The following is a 17,675-nucleotide window of genomic DNA, read 5'->3' on the forward strand; positions in this document are numbered from 1 at the left end:
GAAACTCAGGTTATTCATCCCTCAAACTGGCTAGAAGAATGCCCACATCTAACAGTCATAATACATATGCAAGATATGATAAACCTTCCTATCAGTGCATTAATTAGATTTCAAGGAAGCTAAGTTACTTGGCCTTGTCCACTGAGAATGACATGCCATGGAAAATGAGAAATGGGATATATCACACCCTGATGGGGGTAAAAAATGACAAGTCAAAAATTGCTGATTTTTGTTATGCAACTTGGACATAACCAAATGCAAAAATTGGTATAGATAATGGAAGGAACTTTCTCCCCCATTCTGGTGCATTTGGTTTTGGTGAAACCAATGACAGAGGTTACAAACTTATTGATTTTGCCATTCAAAATAATTTAACAATTACTAATACTCTGTACCCTCACATAAGACATCATAAAAGTGGACATGGACTTCACCTAATGGATCTGTGCACATTCTTTCTCAGGAGCTGATATTGGGAGTGACCACAATATGGTCACTGCTACCTTGGATCTAAAATATAACAAATAAAAGGTAGGCATAGACTTCTGTGGCTAATTGGTTCAAAAGATATATTTCGGTGATTACACCACATTTTTTATTATTCAGTTATACAAAATACTGAAATAATAGTTCCCGACAAGTTTCGGAAATCGTAGGATTTACATCTTCAGGGGGTAAATAGTATAACTTAAAGTTTAAACAAGAGAATTAATAAATACAAATCATAACCATCTGGCTATTCATAAACTCAAATAACAGAATGCAGATATAAAACGTTATTGACGTTGAACAATACTGGACGATGTAACGTGCGCTTGTTCTCGTTCATACAGTCCGAGCTCAGATTGAGGTAGATTTTTTATTAGATATGACCACACTTGATGGAGAATTAAACCTTGATTTTTATTGCACTGGGTTGGATTTTTCAGCATATTAGCAGCTTCTTTAAATTTTCTTATATAACTGTTGTTTTATTATTATTATTATTATTATTATTATTTGACACCTCCAGGGAGTCCAAAGACTCATCGAGGGAGAGTGTGCCAACAGCATCGAACGATTGGTTCCCTTCCAACTACTAACCGTGCTCAAACTTACTTAACTGAGCCATTAGTAGCAGAGGCTCTACCAATCGACCAACCTTTGCCGGCTAAATTTTGCCGGTTTTCTATGTATGACATTGGCATTTTTTGCCAGAGTACATCATGTTCAGTGGAAGTGGTATTTAAAGCAAGACCCCTTTTTTGTTCTTTTTTGTATTGTGCGTCTTTTTGGTGTTCAGCCATGCGTATTTCTCCAGATCTTCCTGTCTGTCCTACTTAGCAAATCCCACAAGAGTAATTTTTAGCCAGCAAAGGTTGGTCGATTGGTAGAGCCTCTGCTACTAATGGCTCAGTTAAGTAAGTTTGAGCATGGTTAGTAGTTGGGAACCAATCGTTCGATGCTGTTGGCACACTCTCCCTCGACGAGTCTTTGGACTCCCTGGAGGTGTCAAATAATAATAATAATAATAATAATAAAACAACAGTTATATAAGAAAATTTAAAGAAGCTGCTAATATGCTGAAAAACCCAACCCAATGCAATAAAAATCAAGGTTTAATTCTCCATCAAGTGTGGTTAGCTCTAATAAAAAATCTACCTCAATCTGAGCTCGGACTGTATGAACAAGAACAAGAGCACGTGACATCGTCCAGTATTGTTCAATGTCAATGATGTTTTATATCTGCATTCTGTTATTTGAGTTTATGAATAGCCAGACGGTTATGATTTGTATTTATTAATTCTCTTGTTTAAACTTTAAGTTATACTATTTACCCCCTGAAGATGTAAATCCTACGATTTACGAAACTTGTCGGGAACTATTATTTCAGTATTTTGTATAACTGAATAATAAAAAATGTGGTATAATCACCGAAATATATCTTTTAAATAAAAGGTAACCAAAAACAAAGAAAAAGATATAGTGTTGAGAAACTGGAATCACCTCATATCTAAAAACAATATAAATCTCACTTAACTAATTCCTTGAATACCTTCTTAGAAGAAATCATAAGTAATGAATACAAACTATTTTCCAAAGCGATTTTAGAAGAAGCTGAATTCATAATAGGAAAATCTCATAGGATATCAAACCCTGGATTACAGAAGACATTTTACAACTATGTGATCAAAGGAGAACCTTAAAATCCACTATAAACAAGGATAATGATAGAAGGGGAAAATATAAAGCACTAAACAAAATAATAATTCCAGGAAATTGATGAGGCACGAGATTTAGGAGTGTTGGTGGATAAGGAATTGAAATTTAGGGGACACATTGCAAAAGTGACCAAAACAGCTCATCAAATCACTTGGTTGCTGAAGAATACGTTGACAAGCAGAGACAAGCAGGTTATTGTTCCTCTCTATCGAGCCTTGATAAGACCCCATCTAGACTACTGTGCTCAGATTTGGTCACCTAGGTTTCTTCTTGATGGGGAGGAGGTGGAGAGGATCCAGAGGCGAGTGACCAAGATGATAGCAGATCTGTGGAATGAACCATATGAGAACAGGTTGAGGATTTGTGGGTTGCAAAAATTGGTTGATAGGCGGAGGAGGGGAGATATGATTGAGACATTCAAATTACTGAAGGGTTTCTATAAAATTAATTCAGAAGATATTTTTGAGAACAGGGCTGGTTGTGGGAGGACTAGGGGACATCCATGGAAACTGGGCAAAAGCGTGGTTAGTAAAGGTGTTAGAGCTGGGTTCTTTACTTTTAGAGTAGTGAATGAGTGGAATGCGCTCCCTGAGTCTGTAGTGGATGCTGTGACAGTGAATGAGTTTAAGGCGAGGTATGATAGATACTGTATGAATGTCAGATAGTTGTGATGAATATGATTTGGGGCCTCCCTCGATGAGTCTAATGACTCCCTGGAGTTGCCCGTAATAATAGTAATAATAATAATAATAATAGTAATAAGAAATAAAATTATTGTTGCAATTACAGAACTGATAGTTCAATTTTAATAGCAAAATTTTTCAAAAAATCGTACTCTCTAGGATTGGGAGGAAAATAGAAAGCATACCTTCAGAGAACCAAGCAGAATTCCATAAAAACAGGAGTACAATAGATCATTTATTTACAAAAAAATCTCACTGAAGAAAAATATACTGAACACAATAAAATACTATGTTACAATTCTATAGATATACAGAAGGCCTTTTATTCAGTATTTCACGAGACATTGTGCACAATACAGAACCAATATGGAATAGATAATAATATAGTAATACCCCAACTTACGTGAATCGGGAATTATGCAGTTTCTAATATGTACGTATTCCCATCCCGCTTCACGCCTCACCACTAGTTGTATCTTTCAAGCGCCGGCCGCATATGCTATGAACAAGCACTGACGTGTTTCGCGTGGTCTCATTCATACACGATTTTTATAGTCTACAAACCTTGTGATTGATTATTTAATGTTATGTTCTTGATAAAAAATTTATCACATAAAAAATAATTATGTCGTCCAAAAGAAGCAAGTCCGATTCTTCTACAGCTAGCAAGAAAAGAAAAACATTGACTTTGGAAACAAAACTCAACATTATTAAGGATTTTGAAGGCAGAATGAAAATTTGTGAGTTAGCAAAGAAGTTTGATCTACAGGAATCCACAGTAAGAATAATCTTAAAAGATAAAGAAAGAATTCTTGCTGCTTTGAAAAATGCCCAATCATTGAATTCAAGCATAATTCATAAACGTCATGGGATTATTGGTGAGATGGAAACAATGCTTAAATTATGGTATGATAATCAAGTGAGAGTAAAACATTGTCCAGCTGATCAAATGACAATATGTAGCCTAGCCAAGCCAAGCTCATTTTTGAGAGGCTAAAAGTAGAAGCCAGAGAAGCGGCCAAAGAAATAAATTTCGTGGCCAGTAATAGTTGGTTCAACCGATTTAAAAATCGCTGTAACTGGCACAGCATCGCAGAGAGCAGAGAAGCGGCAAGCGTGCTGATAAAGAGGCTACGTCTACTTTTCCTGAGACACTTAAGCTATCATCGAGGAAGGTAGCTATAGCAGTCAAAGCATATTTAATGTAGACGAGACCGGCTTGTTCTGGAAAAAGATGACTAAGAGAACTTTCATTGCACGTGAAGAAAAAACGTGCGATGAAAAAAAAGTAATGCTTTGTGGAAATGCAGCTGGTGATTGCAAGTTAAAACCTCTCTTAATTTATTGCTCCAAAAATCCAAGAGCTCTAAAAAAAAAATCTAAAGCTGGCTTGCCAGTGATTTGGAAGTCAAATTCTAAAGCTTGGGTGACAGCTTCTATTTTTAAAGACTGGTTTGGTCACCACATCATACCTAAAGTTGAACGTTATTACCAGTTAAAAAAAAATTTCGTTTAAAGTTATGCTCATTATTGATAATGCACCTGGTCACCCTCCTGCAACTTTAATTGATTTTGATCCAGGCGTAAAAGTTGTTTTCTTGCCTACAAATACAACCAGCTTACTTCAACCGATGGACCAAGGAGTTATCAAAGCATTCAACATTCATACTACACACGGCATTCGTTTGCAAGTCTGAATGAAGCTATGAGGCAAAATGAGTAACTGTCTGTTAAAGAGTTTTGGAAACAGTTTAATGTTTTAGATGCTGTAAGGATAATCAGAGATTCTTGGGGTGAAATTTCCAAAAAAACCTTGAATGGTGTCTGAAAAAAACTTTGTCCATCCTTTTTTAAATACGAAATGGAAATGTTGCCAGAAACTGATCGAGTTGCTGAGGCAATAGAAGAAGTTGTCAACCTTGCCAGGCAATTAGATTTAGAAGTCGACAGTGAAGATGTCAGCGAGCTTAGACTCACATAACAAGGAGACAATCAACGAGCTCATAGAGATGCGTGAGCAAAGCGCTACTGAAGACACCGAAACCTCAGATCCAGTTCTACCAGAAAAGCACATGACAATTGAAAAATTAACAGAAGGTCTCAGCTTAATTAAGAAAGGTTTATATTTTTTGGAGGACAGAGATTCTAATGAGGAATGAATTGTAGCCACAAGGCAAGGAATAAAAAAATCATTGACTTGCTATGAAATTTTGCATGACAAGAAAAAGACATTATGCTGTCAGACGAATCTATTAGATTTTATGAAAACATTGACATTGAAATAACTTTTTTTTATGTCCAAAAAAACTACAATTATGATTATATTTCTTAAAAAATATAGGTGTTTTTGTAAACCTTTGGTCCCAATTAACTAATATTTTGTATGTTTGTATATATAAATTACATGCAAAATTATACCTCGAGTTATGCGAATTTGACTTACGTGCTTTTTGTTGGTCCCACCTACCGCATAACTTCGTGGTGTGGTTTTACTGTATAGTACGCCTAATTAAAACTCATTACCGGTCAATGGCAATTATCAAGCCTGTCAAAATGGAAAGAAGTGTACACCAAGGCTGCAAACTTTAGCCGATGCTTTTTAACCTTCATTTGGAATATATAATAAACTTAGCCTTGGAAAACAGTGGTATTGTAATATCAGTAGGTGGAAAAAAAAAAAAAAAAACAATAATCTCAGATTCGCCAATGACATTGATATAATAGCAGATATTATTATTATTATTATTATTATTTCGGGTGACTCCAGGGAGTACTTAGACTCATCGAGGGAGGCCCTAAACATCATGTCCACACAACTATACGACATTCTCACAGTATCTATTATACCTTCCCTTGAACTCGCTCACCGTCATAGCACCCACAACAGACTCTGGCAGCTTATTCCACTCATTTACCACTCTAAAAGTAAAGAACCCAGTTCTAACACCTCTTCTAACCACACTCTTGCTCAGCTTCCATAGGTGTCCCCTAGTTCTCCCACTACCAGTCCTGATCTCAAAAATATCTTTTTAAGGAGGCCACAACAGTTGCCCGCTGTACACAAAACCTTAACGGGAACCAAGGACTAATCTTGCCCGTGATCTGGAAGACCCTTATCAGATCCTTCAACTTGCCAGAACTGAATTATAGTGCCAACTATAGAACGTTCCTAAATAACAACAAGTGAGATCATCCACGCTCTATGAATGTATTGTATGCGCTCTGTTCTTTGTTTAATATAATTGGAATCGGTTGATTTTAGTTTGTAACAGTTTTTTACTTTTTAGTGCCTTACATCAGTTATGTACCCTGAAGATGCCAACAGACTTAGTTGGTATAACTTAGTTGTTTATTATTTACTTGATCAATATAATCCCAATAAAAGTTTTACCAGAGCTTTTTGGTCAAGAAAATTAAATGTTTTTTAACATATCCTCTGAATTAATCCTATAGAATCCCCTTAGCAATTTGAATGTCTCAATCATATCCCCCCCCCCTTTTCCGCCTATCAACTAGTTTCTGCAACCCACAAATCTTCAACCTGTTCTCATATGGTTCATTCCATAGACCTCCTATCATCTTAGTCACTCACCTCTGGATCCTCTCTACCTCCTGCCCATCAAGAAGGAACCGAGGTGACCAAATCTGGCCACAGTAGTCGAGATGAGTCTTATCAAAGCTCGGTACAGAGGTAAAATAACTTGCTTGTCTCTGCTTGTCAAGGTATTTTTCAACAACCAAGTGAGTTGATGAACATCATTTACAAGAATTAACAAACAGAGTTTCTAATGCACTTTAGTGAATATGGATTAAAGATCACCATTCACAAATAAAAAAAACGATATTTTCAGACAATAACTCCATGAAAATTTAAGTTAATGATGAAAAATTGGAAGAAGTAGAAAGATTTACCTACTTCGGAAGCGTACAACAAAGATGGCCAGGCTAATTAAAACATTAAAGCAAACATTGCAAAAGCAACTGTAACCTTTCAGATTATAGCCGTTTTGGAAGGCCAATAAAATACAATTAGCTACAAGACTACCTCATCGATAATACCCTTGTTAACTATGTCTTACTATATGGATGTAAGAGTTGTACTATGCTAAAGGAAGATGAGAAAAGATTATTAGCCTTCAAGATGAAGAGCTACAGAAAACATCTGAAGATACCATATATGGCCACACCTAACAAATGATGAGGTTAGAAGGAAAATCCACTCCATTGCTAGAACAGAAGAAACTCTCATCACTAAAAAACATCGGAAACAGTTCTGGCTGGGCCACATTAGCTTGATCAGATAACTTACCTAAATTAGCACTATAGGGTTTAACCAGTAAAAGACATCAGGGACGACCTAGAATCATCTGGATATATAATATTAGAAATTGGACTAATTCTTCGTTTTCCACTTTGTTAAGGAGATCCGAAGACCAAAACATCTGGAGAGAGAGAGAATGCCACCTTTACAGTGCCTTAATGGACTACATAGAGTATAGGTGAAGAAGAAGAATATGGATACACTTTAATCAGGAGAAGCAAAGCCAACTACTTACAATAATGACCATTAAAAAGTAGAAGTTATTTTCCGGGGCAGCAAAATGACTGCATTTCCTCAGAATAGGCACTAAAATGACTCCATATGCTACATCATACTGAGCACAAGGGAGGAAAAAATAAATGAAATAAATGAACAAATGAATAAAAATCCAAACTGAAAAAGGGAAGGCCATTATTGCACAAATATGCCAAGAAGGTCATTATTGCACAAAAAATGTTGCAAACCAAAAAAAGTATTTTTTTTTTTTTGCTAAATAATTTAAGGAAATTACAACGTCAACTAGGATATACATTAAAATAAATTTTAATATACTTCAATATTTCGGCAACGTCACGTTGCCATTTTCAAGAAACTTAAGAATAAGACACGTGCACGCAGGCACAACAAATAGTAAGTGAAGAAGAAGAAGCAAGAAGCTATTATTTCTCCTAACACCCTGATGGTGCCCCCAGCAGGCAATGTTGGTATTCTTGGACGATTGGGCTGAAGATCTTCTGATGTAGGTTTCCCAAATTTGAGGCAGTCTCGTGCAGCCAAATTTGTTGTGGTTTGGATTGTTTCTTAGGGCTGAAGCTGATTCCATGAAAAGCCTTCCATATTTGTATTTACTACGGTGTACGATCGTGGCTTTCTTCCACCGTATTCTATGGCAGATATCCAGCGCATGGTCAGCAAGACCAGAGTGGCTCTATTGGTGAAACCGGATATAGTCCTTGTGTTCTGAAATTCTGATATTTGCTGTCCTGCCTGTTTGGCCAAAGTAGGACAGCTTACAGCTGCAAGGGACTGGTGTACACCAGGCAGGTCTTGGGGAAGGGAGGTTGGTCTTTAGAACAGCAGATAAGGGATGCCAATTTTTTATATGGTCTGTAAAAAGAAGTTAAGTCATGTTTAAGAAGAAAAGACACCTTGGTGTGGTACTACCAAGTGGTCACTTAGGCTTGGATTTGCCGATAGTTCGTCGGCATGAAACGCTTAGATCGTAGTTTTCGATCTTAGAATTTCGCATACTGGCTGAAAAACAAAAAGGGATTTTTATCCCTTTAATTTAAGTCATGTTTTTTTAGGGTTTTTGTAATTTTTTCCGAGGTGCCTCAGATGTAGGGTATGGTGAAGGATTTAGAGTAATCCTTGTCGTGAGGAGGGGGGGGGGTTGTGGTTTACTAGTTTCAATATTTTTTGGATTTTTTGAGGGGACAGCCATTGGCTGAGAACATGTTCAGAATGTGGTTTAGTTCTGTGGTTAGGGCATTGTCTTTTGAACAGATAAGTTTAGCCCTGTTGTGTAGTTTCTTAATGACTCCATATTGTTTGCAAGGAGGGGTGGTGGGATTGTTAGTGAATATATCTGCCTGTATGGGTGGGTTTTCTGTAGACTGAGAAAACCAAGGTTCCATCAGACTGGTGAGTGACTAGTGTGTCTAAAAAGGAAGGCAGTTGTTTTTTTCCTCTTCCAGGGTGAATTTGATTCTGGGGTGTTGGTTGTTTAAGTGTGTTAGGAAGGAGAAAAGTGCATCGGAGCCATGTGGCCAAATGGCGAACACATGAACAACATAGCGAAGCCAAATGGTTGGTTTTTGTGGGGCAGAGTTTAAGGCTTTTCTCTTCAAAAGTCTCCATATAAAAGTTGGCCAAGGGTGGGGAGAGTGGAGAACCCATGGATGTCCCCTCTATTTGTTTGTAGAATTTTCCTTGCAAACAAAATAGCCTGAGTTCATTGTGAACTGAAATAGAGCTGTGATATCAGGAGGAAATTTACCTTGGATTAGCTCTAAGGATTCTTTGAGTGGAACATTTGTGAATAAGGAGGAGATATCAAAACTGACCATTATGTCAGGGCGTTTGAGTGTAGGGTTTTCTATGCTGGCTTTGAAGTGGCTGAGTTTTATCATGTGTGAAGGTGTGTTGCCAGTATAGTGTGAGAGAGCTTTCGCCAAATGTTTAGCTAGTTTGTATGTGGGGGAATCAATGCCATCCACTATGGGACGTAATGGCACATTTTCCTTATGTATTTTTGGGAGTCCAAAAATATGGGGGGGGGGGGGTATGGAGTTAAATGGCTTTAATTTGTTAGTGATTTCCACAGACCAAGAAGTGACCTTCTTAAGGAGCCTGTGGAGTTTTCGAATTTGTGAGTTGGTGGGATTGTACTCAATAAGAAGGTAAGTAGCCTGATCTAACAATAGGGCTTTCAGCTTACCTGTGTAATCCTTTTGGTTAAGCAATACTCTAGCATTACCTTTATCAGCTTTGATGATTACTATTTTCTTGTTTTTCTTTAATTCTAGTAGAGATTTAATTTCCTTACTGGGCATGTTGGCTTTTGGTCGTTTAGCTTTGGTCAAAACACAATCTATGTCCAGTCTAATATCGTTGCTGAAGGGGTTGGAAGGTGTCGTATCCCACGTTCAATTCGTATCATGATATCTTCAGCATGTATTCTTCTGGGCACAATGGCGAAGTTGTGGCCACGTGCAATGACGTCGAGTGCTTCAGGTTTTACACTAAATGACGAAAGGTTGACTACCGTTTCGGTAGGAAGTTGTGGTTTCGAGATTGAGTTGTTTTTTAAATTTTCAAATTTTTTAATGTGTTGATCTCTTACTTTTTTAAATTCTTTCTCCGCTGCAGTGCACGAGATGTCGTATAAAACAGACCAAATTCCGTGGCAGTGCTTGAAAGGTCATCTTTGAGAGCCGGTATACCTAAGTTATCCTGGGTCCACTCTCTCCACCCTTGGCCAACTTTTATATGGAGACTTTTGAAGAGAAAGCCTTAAACTCTGCCCCACAAAAACCAACCATTTGGCTTCGCTATGTTGATGATGTGTTTGCTATTTGGCCACAAGGCTCCGATGCACTCCTCTCCTTCCTAACACACCTAAACAACCAACACCCCAGAATCAAATTCACCCTGGAAAAGTAAAAAAAACAACTGCCTTCCTTTCTTAGACACACTAGTCACCTGCCAGCCTGATGGAACCTTGGATTTCTCAGTCTATAGAAAACCCACCCATACAGGCAGATACATTCACGAACAATCCCCCCCCCCCCTCCTTGCAACAATATAGAGTCATTGAGAAACTACACAGGGCTAAACTTATCTGTTCAAATGACAATGCCCTAACCACAGAACTAAACCACGTTCTCAACACTTTCTCAGCCAATGGCTATCCACCCCCCCCCAAAAAAAAAAAATCCAAAAAATATTGAAACCAGTAAACCACAATTCCCTTCCCCCCCCTCACAACAAGGATTACTCTAAATCCATCACCATACCCTATATCCGAGGCACCTTAGAAAAAATTACAAAAATTCTAAAAAAACATGACTTAACTTCTTGTTACAGACCTAAAAAAAACAAGCATCCGTTATCTGCTCTACTAAAGACCAACCTCCTCCTGCCCCCTAGACCTACCTGGTGTATACCAGGTCCTTTGCAGCTGTCCTACTTTGGCCGAACAGGCAGGACAGCAAATATCAGAATTTCAGAACACAAGGACTACATCCGGTTTCACCAATAGAGCCACTCTGGTCTTACTGACCATGCGCTGGATACCTGACATAGAATATGGTGGAAGAAAGCCAAGATAACACACTGTAGTAAATACAAATATGAAAAGCTTTTCATGGAATCAGCTTCAGCCCTAAGAAACAATCCAAACCACAACAAATTTGGCTGCATGAAACTGCCTCAAATTTGGGAAACCTACATCAGAAGACCTTCAGCCCAATTGTCCTAGGGCTTTAGGAGAAATAACAGCTTCCTGCTTCTTCCTCACTTACTGTTTGTTGTGCCTGCATGCACGTGTCTTGTTCTTAAGTTTCCTGAAAATGTCAAAATATTGAAGTATATTAAAATTTATTTTAATGTATATCCTAGTTGACGTTATAATTTCCTTAAATTATTTAGTAAAAAATAGATAACCAACATCTAAGCCTTTCCACGAGAATTACAAAAAAGTAATAACATAAATCAACAAAAGTCTGGTTCTTTGTTGGATTTTTCGCAGTGGGTGCGTTGCGGAAACTGTTATATGTATGCACCGAGGAATGTCAAGGATCTGTGGACTGTTTGGCTAAATGAGAAGAATTAAAACATCCACATATGTGAGAAGTGTTGGGATAGACTGGAGCAATTAGGCATGGAGGCAGATGTTGGGACCGTAGCGGATGACTTCAGCAGGAGTTCAGGAAAATGAAATTTTCCTGAACTCCCTCCTTCATCTTTTGCAAGCCGATCAGTACACCCAAGAGTGAGCAGTACAAGGCTCAAGCTAGAAAGGTTACCAGCACAGTAAGTAAAGCTAAATCAGATTATGAGAAGACGTTAGCCAAGGAGATTAAGGGTAATCCCATAAAGTTCTTCCACTATGTGGCAATTAAACAGAAGAATGACTTTGGAAGGTATCGAGGTGACCAATTCATATGTAATTGCAGAGTTTCGAGTGATCACTTTTCAAAAGTCTATCACACAAGTGAGAATATCTCTGTACCTGTAGCAATAACTAATGTGAGAATTGAAGTTAAGAAATCAGAGGTACTTAGTATATTGCAAAATTTAAATGCGAATACTGCTGTCGGTATAGATGGAATATCAGCTTGGGTGTTGCGTGATTGTGTAAAGGAATTGTCAATGCATCCTACTTCGTTATTTAACTTAAGTTTGATCTCTTGTATGGTCCCTAGGGAGTGGAAGGAAGGCAAAATAGTTCCTTTGCATAAAGGTGGCTCTAGAACTGCGGTAGTTAATTACAGACCAATCACCATCACAGGAGTGGGGGTAAAAGTATTGGAAAAGTTGGTTAAAGACAAAATTCAAGAATGGGCGGATCAGGATATGATACTCTATAGGAGCCAACATGGTTTTGTTAAAGGTCGATCCTGTCTTAGCAATTTATTAGCTTTTTATAATAGAATGAAATTTGAGTTGGACAAAGGAAATGGCTACACAGTGGAACTTCTGGATTTTGCTAAGGCTTTTGACAGGATACCTCATGGAATACTGTTGGGCAAATTGAAGCAGATGGGAATGGATTCTAAACTGGTGATATGGATAACAGAATGGCTCATGAAGAGATACCAGAAAGTGGTGTATGGAGGAGAAGAGTCCAGGTGACCAGTGGTGTTCCTTGGGGCTCTGTGCTTGGGCCATTGTTGTTTAATTTGTACATAAATGATATAGGAAATGGCTTAAAGGAAGACATTCAGTTGTTTGCTGATGATACAAGGTTGGGTAGCGCAATAAAAAATCAAGCTGATATTGAGAGTTTGCAGGATGATTTAAATAAGCTGGTAAAATGGGCAAAAGGAAATGGATGTCAGTTCAATGTGGAAAAGTGTAAAGTTATGCATTTTGGGATTAAAAGATTACCAGCTGTGTATTACATTGATGGAACGGTACTCCAAGAGATTGATGAAGCTAGGGACTTATGGGTGTTGGTAGATAGGGAGATGAAGTTCAGGTGACACATTGCTAAGGTGTCCAAGATTGCACATAGGATTTCTTGGTTATTGAGGAACACACTAACATTCAGAGATAAAAAGGTTATTATTCCACTTTATAAAACCTTGATACTTCCACATTTGGATTACTGGATTCCTTGGAGATGAGGTGGTTGTGGAAAGAGTTCAGAGGAGAGTGACTAGGTTGGTGAGTGATGTAAAAAATGCTCCCTATATTGATAGATTGAGAGCTTGTGGATTGCAGAGGTTGGTTGATGGGCCAAGAAGAGGGGATATGATAGAAACATTTAAATTATTAAAAGGTTTTTATAAGACTGATGCAGGGGAAATGTTTTAGCTGTGTGATAGTGATGGAAGAACAAGAGGTCATCCCGGGATTATTAAGGAAAAGTGTGGTTAACAAGTGTTGTGAGAACGAGATTTTTCGCCTGGGGGGGGGGGGGTGAATGAGTGGAATGCATTGCCTGACTCGGTTGTGAGTTCTTCGTCTGTAAATGAATTCAAGAACAGATATGATAGATATTGTAGAAAGTATTTTTGGCTTGGGTATAATTATGTTAAAGATACCAATACCAAGCAATTTTAAACTTGGTTTTACTCCATTTTTCCCAAGTGAGCAAACAGACAAAATGTCAAGTTTGCACCTGCAATTGATGCAAGACTAGCTGATCCCACAGGTAGTGCAAGACCAAGGCAACTCGTGGTAAAGGTGGAGCAAGCTCTGATCACTAATCTTAATATTTACCCTTAATGCCAAAACACATCTCCAAGAAGGGGATGTATGCTGTTTTGTATTAAAGGCAAGGAACCACTACCCAGACCGGTTTCGACCTTTATTGAGGTCTCATCAGTGGGAGCCAGGCTAGAAATACCAAGATTTAGTAATGCAGAGCTTGTAAGTATTTTACCAAAACAAGTTACCATAAGGTGTTTTAACCTTATTAAATAAAAATCTCAGGAGGAGATCTAAATGTAGATATTGTTTTGATAGTTTGGGTCTCCCACGATGAGTCTACTGACTCCATGAAGATACCCCTAATAATAATAATAATAAATGTTTCCCTAATACAATTATTATACAAATTACAGCATAGGTGAAACAATAGTACTAGTTATTTTTTGCATAGAGAATAATCACCTAGTGATTACCTATCACATGTTCCTAAAATGACTGCATTTCATAACAGAATTTATCTATGGAATGAACCTTATGACAACAAGTTGAAGATTTGTGGGTTGCAGAAATTGGTTGATAGGTGGAAAAGAGGTGATATGATTGATATTGACTGAAATCCAGATTGAATGCGGGATTTGCCACCTTCCAAAGCACATTGCCAATGATATTAGACTGGATGTAGCCTGTGTTCTCACAAAAGCAAAACCACCAAAAACCAAAATATATTCATTAGTGAATACAAGTCTCTACAGGAATTGAAGAAAAACAAAGAAATAGTTATCACCAAAGCATATAAGGGGAATGCCACTGTGGTACTCAATCATAATGACTACACAGGTAAGCTTAAGGCTTTATTATTAGATTGAGCTACTTAACTTCCCACTGAATACAATCCCACCAACTCACAAATTAGAAAACTCCATAGGCTCCTTAAGAAGGTCAATTCTTGGCCTGTGGAGATTACTAACAGACTAAAACCATATAACTCTAGACCCCCCCCCATATATATGGGCTCCAAAATATACATAAAGAAAATGTGCCATTAAGTCCCATAGTGGATGGCATTGATTCCCCCACTTACAAACTAGCTAAATATTTAGCCAAAGTGCTCTCACACTATACTGGTAACAACACACCATCACACATAAAAAAACTCAGCCCACTTCAAAAGCAATACTTTTATTACTTTGAAGTGGGCTGCACTTCAAAAGTATAGAAAAACCTTACACTCCAATATAATGACATAATGGTCAGTTTTGATGTCTCCTTATTCACAAATGTCCCACTCAAAGAATCCTTAGAGCTAATCCAAGCTAAATTTCCTCCCGATATCACAACCCTATTTCAGTTCACAATGAACTCAGGCTATTTTGTTTAGCAAGGAAAATTCTACAAACAAACAAAGGGGACAGCCATGGGTTCTCCAATCTCCCCACCCTTGGTCAACTTTTATATGGAGACTTTTGAAGAGAAAGCCTTAAACTCTGCCCCACAAAAACCTACCATATGGCTTCCCTATATTGATGATGTGTTCACTATTTTGCGGCATGACCCGGATACATTCCTCTCCTTCTTATCACACTTAAACAACCAACACCCTAGAATCAAGTTCACCCTGGAAAAAGAGAAAAACAATAGCCTCCCCTTCCTAGACACACTAGTCACCTGCCAACCTGATGGAACCTTGGTTTTCTCAGTTTACAGAAAACCCACCCATACAGGCAGATACATTCACCAACAATCCCTGGCCCCTCACAACAATATGGAGTTATTAAGACACTATTCAACAGGGCAAAACTAATCTGTTAAAATGACCAAGCCCTAACTACTGAACTAAATCACATCCTTTAACACTTTCTCAGCCAATGGCTACCCCCCCCCCACAAAAAAATACTAAAACCAGTTATCCACAACCTCTCCCCCCCTTCACAAAAAAGATTACTCTAATCCATCACCATTCTCTACATCTGAGGTACCTCGGAAAAATCAACAAAATCCTAAAAAAACATGACTTGACCTCTTGTTACAGACCATATAGAAAATTGGCATCCTTTATCCGCTCCACTAAAGACCAACCACTTCCCCTAGACCTACTTGGTGTATACCAGGTCCCTTGCAGCTGTAAATTGTCCTACTTTGGCCAAACAGGCAGGACAGCAAATATCAGAATCTCAGAGCACAAGGAGTACATCCGATTTCATCAGTACAGCCACTCTGGGCTTGCAGACCATGCTCTGGATACTCGCCACAGAATAAGGTGGAAGAAAGCCAGAGTAATACACCGCAGCAAGTTCAAATATGAAAGACTATTCATGGAATCAGCCTCAGCCCTTAGGAACATGCCAAATCTCAACAAATTTGGATGCATGAGACTGCCCCAAATTTTGGAAACAGATATCAGAAGAACTTCTGCCCAAAGGCCAAGAACACCTAATACAGCCCGCCAGGGGGGACACCATAAGGACTTTAGGAAAACGGTAGCTTCCTTGCTTCGTTTCTCATTTGCTGTTATGTAGTGCTTGTGTGCATGTGTCTTTATCTTAAGTTCCCATGAAGATGGCAACGTGACGTTGCCAAAATATCGGAAAGTATATATTAAAGTTGTTTTTATTTATATTTCTAGTGTACGCTGTCAATTCCTTAAGTATTTAGTTATCACTAAATATAAAGTTTGAACCTTGGTATCTACAGATGGGAGACTGCATAATCCATGATTGAAGTTCACTGTAGAGCATGAATCTAACAACAGTCTTCTCATCCTGGATACCCTAACAATCCGTCAGTCAATATTAAATTTTCCATCTACAGGAAGCTTTCTTTCACTAGCAGGTATACGCAGCCAATTTCACATCATCATCATTCACAAAAGACAAATATCATCAAACGTTTTGTATACAGAGCATGTACAATTTGTTCCTCTGACTTTCTGTAGTCAAAATTAAACATAATAAAAATCACATTGGGATCTAATGAATTTAAAGAAACCATTATCCAAAAAATAATCGAGAATTGTCATCCTTCAGGAATCGTTGGCCAAGTGGTTAGCATGTCTGCTCTCCAGCCAAGAGGCTGCAGGTTCGTATCCTGCCATGGGCATGGATGTTTGTGATTATCCTACAAACACTGTGGGGAAAGGGAATCTGCAACACCCTACCACTTATTCCTGCTGCAGACTTCACTCCAAAAACCCAGTGAGGTATGGGAGTGACTGTACAGCGTCTATGGATGTCAAATGGAATTTTTTTTTTTTAGCCAGACTACAATCGGATGTTAACAGGACTTCAATACTAACTTAAAGGATACTTCTGAACAAACAGCATGGATTTTCTACAAATCCAATCTATATACTACTTTCAAACCAGCATGGAAGTTATCCACTTTCCTACCATCTATTAACCACCCAACTGGCCATGATGTCTATAGATGTCAAGGTTACTATGGATGCAAAGTGCATATTAAAATTGTAACACCATTGATATTACATTGAAATATAAGATGGATACGAAGTGTATGAGGAGCGTATATTTTATCCATATGGCCGATTGTGTGGTCAAAGGTAAACTGCCTCCATTATCCTTACTGATCTTATAATACCCTGGTATTATACCTTATAATACTCTACATATAAACAGAATTACTGCAGAGGGCACAGTAAAAGATGCATGGTGCATTGTTCACACATAGATGGGTCATCAGCCCTCAGAAGATAAGAATGCATTAGATGACTATGACCTATGTGGAACCTAGCAAGAACAACTTCTTCTCTTCTGTCTTTATGTTGACTAGACTGCCAATGTCTTAATTTCAAATTTAATCTCATGCAATTTATTTGTCATTGCTTCATACCATGATGACTGCCAATGGTTAATTAGTGTTGATCTTATAAACTACCTGCAGTCATACAGGAGACTGAAATACAGAACATGGAAAAAATATAAGCATACCAAGCAGATGCATCTGAAGCTTCAATGCATTTAATTCTAATGTAGCTTGTACAATCCACACATCCAGTGCTTTGCAAGTTGTAGAAACTTGCAAAGCACTGGATGTGTGGATTGTACACAGAAGAGGAGATAGCCTACAAAGAA

The 17,675-nt window shown here is 38.1% G+C and overlaps 1 protein-coding gene across 1 annotated transcript in view; it reads right to left on the reverse strand.

Moving 5' to 3' along the window:
• The window catches only part of Wdr24 (WD repeat domain 24), a 351,891-nt gene that overhangs the window by 175,016 nt on the left and 159,200 nt on the right, over positions 1-17,675 (reverse strand). The gene's annotated exons all lie outside the window — the stretch shown is intronic.

Source organism: Typopeltis vanoorti, chromosome 6, assembly GCF_054136105.1.
Source record: "Typopeltis vanoorti isolate ZY-2024b chromosome 6, IOZ_Tvanoo_1.0, whole genome shotgun sequence".
Taxonomy (NCBI): domain Eukaryota; kingdom Metazoa; phylum Arthropoda; class Arachnida; order Uropygi; family Thelyphonidae; genus Typopeltis; species Typopeltis vanoorti.